Raw genomic sequence first — 4,398 nt, 5'->3', positions numbered from 1 at the left:
GCCCCGACTCTTGGGACCGCTGCAGCCCTGCCTGGGTGACTGCGTGTATCGGCCTGTCAGGCCTCTTGCTGTTGAAGAAAGTGAAGCAAAAGTGAAAGTCACTCAGTCGTGTCCAACTCTTTGCGACCCCATGGAATTCTCCAGGCCAGAATACTGGAGTGGGTAGCCATTCGCTTCTCCAGGGGATCTCTCCAACCCAGGGATCGAACCCAGGTCTCCCACATTGCAGGCAGATTCTTTACCAGCTGAGCCACCAGGGAAGCCCAACCTCAGGTTGTAGAGTTAACAGTGTTTATAGCAAAGGAGGGCCATGTTCTTAGCAGGGAGCGCAGCTCCCGGCTAAAGACCCGGCCTCCTGTCCCAGCTCTGCCACTGACAGCCCTTTCTTTCTGGCCTCAATGTCCTCATCTGTGAGAGGGAGGCACGAATCTCTCAGGGCTTGTGGAAGTCTGCGCTCTGTGACTGCGGGAGTGGGGGCAGTGGTGGGGCACAGAGAGAGCAGGCTTTCAGGCACCGTGGTGCTCCTCGGGGCAGTTTGGCCCCCCAGGAGACGTGCGTCCGTATCTGGAGACACTTCTCGCTGCCACAGTTGGCAGGAGCCACTGGCGCCCAGTGGATAGAGGCCAGGGATGCCACTGAGGGGCCTGCACGGCACGGGCAGCTCCACGGCACGGCATTAGCCCGCCCTCGAAGTCGTAGTGCCAGTGAGGAGGGGGCCTGCTCTCGGGATCAGGGCCCAGCTTTGGCCCCTCCGCTTTGCATCTGCTCCTTCACTTTGCATTTCCAAGTAACCTCATGTTTGGTGCCCTTCCTGATCAACCCTCTGTTAAAAAATTTTTATTTATTTCTTGTTTTTGGCTGTGCTGGGTCTTTGTTGCTGCAGGTGGGCTTTCTCTAGTAGTGGCGAGCGGCAGCTCTTCTAGTTGTGCATGAACTTCTCGTGGCGGTGGCTTCTCCTGGTTGCAGAGCACAGGCTCTAGGGCATGTAGTTGTGGTGCATCGGCTTAGTTGCCCCGTGGTCTGTGGGATCTTCCCGGGCCAGGGGATGAACCTGTGTCCCCTGCATTGGCTGGTGGATTCTTAACCACTGGACCACCAGAGAAGTCCCCCAACCCTCTTACTGTTGAAGAAAGTGAAGCAAAAGTGAAAGTCACTCAGTCGTGTCCAACTCTTTGCGACCCCATGGAATTCTCCAGGCCAGAATACTGGAGTGGGTAGCCATTCGCTTCTCCAGGGGATCTCTCCAACCCAGGGATCGAACCCAGGTCTCCCACATTGCAGGCAGATTCTTTACCAGCTGAGCCACCAGGGAAGCCCAAGAATACTGGACTGGTATTCTCCAGTGGATCTTCCAGACCCAGGAATGGAACTGGGGTCTCCTGCATTGCTGGCAGATTCTTTACCAACTGAGCTCTCAGGGGAGCCCTGCTGTTGAAGAAGTGGAAGTTTAATCTGCTAAATTGTGCTCAAAGGAATTTCCTGGCGGTCCAGCGGTTAGGAGTCCACACTTTCAGTGCCAAGATCCCAGGTTCAATACTTGGTTGGGGAACAAAGATCCCGCAGGCTGTGAGGTACAGCAAACAACACCAACAAAAATCATGCTGAAGTTACTGGCTGATCTTCAAATAGACACTGGTAACTTAACTAGCATGTGAGGATTCATTCAGAGAGGCAGAACCACTAGGAGTATATAGTCCACCGTCTGCCTGTCTAATCTCCATGTGGAATTCATTACAGGGTCTTGACCTTGCTCAAGTAATAGCAGCTGGTTAAAGAGTCTCTGAAAGGTTGTCTTTCCATCTGGAGTTCGAGCTAGACATCCGAAGGGCAGGTGGTGGGGAAGGGAACGTGGATAAAAAGTGAGGGAGGAGAAGCCAGAGCTCACGCATGGACTGGAACCCCTGCCGGTTCTCACCCCCTCCAACCTGACGAAGTGGGTGACCTGTAGGGGCAACTTGCTGGTGGCCTTTGTCATGCAGCTGAACACACGTGTGGCCCAGGAGTGTGAGACGCTGCAGGAGGATCTGGGGAAGGTGTAGCAGTCGTCAGCTCAACCACTGCCCCCAGACAGCGAAAGTGCCGCCCCCAACCTCGTCCACCTCCAGTCCTGCAGGGAAAGCTCTCTGGCGGCACACCCTAACTGGAAACAGACAGGGAGAAGGATGCCGGAAAATGTAGTTCTGCCTAGCCACCTGCATGTGCTACAAAGCCACAACCAGCGGATCCCCATTTTCAAGAACATGTAAGTAAAGGATGGATCTGGAATCCAATGCTGGTACAAGTCAACCTATGCCTCGTGCTGAGCTGGGAGGTTTTGAGCTTCTCTTTCCTTTGGGTCAGGAAACATCACTTAGGACATCCGAGTGGCTCACCCAATGTTTTGGGCTTTTCTGGTGGCTCAGCGGTAAAGAATCTGCCTGCAAGGTAGGAGCCGCAAGAGATGTGGGTTTGATCCCTGGGTCAGGGAAGATCCACTGGAGGAGGGCATGGCAACCCATTCCAGTATTCTTGCCTAGAGAATCCTATGGACAGAGGAGTTTGGTGGGCTACAGTCCATGGGGTTGCAAAGAGTCAGACACAATTGAAACGACTTAGCATGCACCACAACCCACTGTTATGGTCTAAGGAAGGGTTTCTTAGACTTGAGACCTTGTTTACTCTTCACCTCAAGTGCTGGAGACTTTGCTTTTAAAGAGATTGAGAGCAAAGTGACCCAAGAGCCCTCCTATAAAAGGGATCAGAGAAGCCAGATACTAAAGGTTGCATTTTTTATGATTCGATTCATGTGAAATCAAGCCTGAATATTCATTGGAAGGGCTGGTGCTGAAGCTGAAGCTCCAATACTTTGACCTCCTGATGTGAAGAGCTGGCTCATTGGAAAAGACCCTGATGCTGGGAAAGATTGAAGGCAAGAGGAGACGGGGGCAACAGAGGATGAGATGGTTGGGTGGCATCACCGACTCAATGGACGTGAGTTTAAACAAGCAAACTCCGGGAGATGGTGAAGGACAGGGAAACCTGGCGTGCTGCAGTCCCTGGGGTCCAAAGAGTCAGACACGACTTAGTGACTGAACAACGTCCACTGTTGATGGGAAATAGCCAGGAAAGGTAATTCCATAGAGACAAAAAACAGATGTGTTGTTGCCCAGGACTGAGGGGGTGGGTGTGGGGTGGAAATGGGGAGTGACTGCTTCACAATTCACGTTTCCTTTTGGAGGGGGATGAGAGTGTCTTGGAACTGGAGGTAGTGGGTGAGCAACACCGAATATATCTATCGAATTGTTCACTTTTTGAATGGCTCTTTTGTGAATTTCACCGCAATAAAATTTTCTCGCGGTTATCATTTGTGTGTGTGTGGTGAGAACACTTAAGATCTACTCTTGGCAAATTTAAAGTAGACAGTGCTGTGTTGTTACCTATAGTCACCATGATGTATATCAGATCCCCAGAATTTATTTTATCTATTGTTTATCATTTTATTTATTATTATTTACACATTGATTTCTTGAACACAAAAAGGAGGGGCTTGAAAAGTTAACTCCTGAGTAGTGCTAAGATTTGAATGATATTGGAGTGTGCAAAAAAAAATCTGAACGTCCAGAACCTTCTGTTGGGATAAGGAGGATCCCAGACTGCCCTGGTGTAGTACTTACTCCGAGAAGTAGTGAAGGAATTCATGTCTAGGTCTGGAAAACCTCTAGGTGGGGCTGGCCCCTTTAAGACTCCAAGACTGAAGTAACCTGGTAGCTAAGGAGTCATAATGGCAACTTTCCTGGGTAATCCTCCCTGAAAATGTAGTTCTTACCTTCCAGGACAAGACGTACTGAGGATCAGAACCATCTTTTCCTCAGTTTGGTTGGTGAGAGATACACATAGAGGGGCTGATACATCTCTGGCTTCATTTTCTAAAATCTAGATATCCCTACTGTAGACAGAGGATGATGGTATTTAGTTTGGGTTCTTTTCTACCCTGTGGAAAAAGAGAGTTTGGGGAAAGGGATGAATTTCTGTGAAATGTGGTCTCAGTGTCCAGTCCTATTTCTAAGAGAATAGAAGGGAAAAACGTCCTGGCCCAAGCGCGCCTGTGAAACCCACTGCTCATGGAAATACAGGTGCTGAAAAATGTGCCCGGAACCTACGTGGATCTTGTCCAGGTTTTTAATGAATCCAGTATTCTTGATTCATGGGTGTAGGCTCAGTAGTCACTCAGTCGTGTCCAACTCTTCATGACCCTATGGGCTGTAGCCCACCAGACTCCTCTGTTCATGAGGTTTTCCTGGCAAGAATACTGGAGTGGGTTGCCATTTCCTCCTCCAGGAGATCTTCCCAACCCAGGGATTGAACCTGCATCTCCTGGATCTCCTGCATTGCAGGCCGATTCTTTACTGCTGAGCCACC

The sequence above is a fragment of the Muntiacus reevesi genome, chromosome 7 (genome assembly GCF_963930625.1).
Source record: "Muntiacus reevesi chromosome 7, mMunRee1.1, whole genome shotgun sequence".
Lineage (NCBI taxonomy): Eukaryota > Metazoa > Chordata > Mammalia > Artiodactyla > Cervidae > Muntiacus > Muntiacus reevesi.
The sequence above is the reverse complement of the archived record's forward strand: the minus strand, read 5'-3'. Positions refer to the sequence as shown.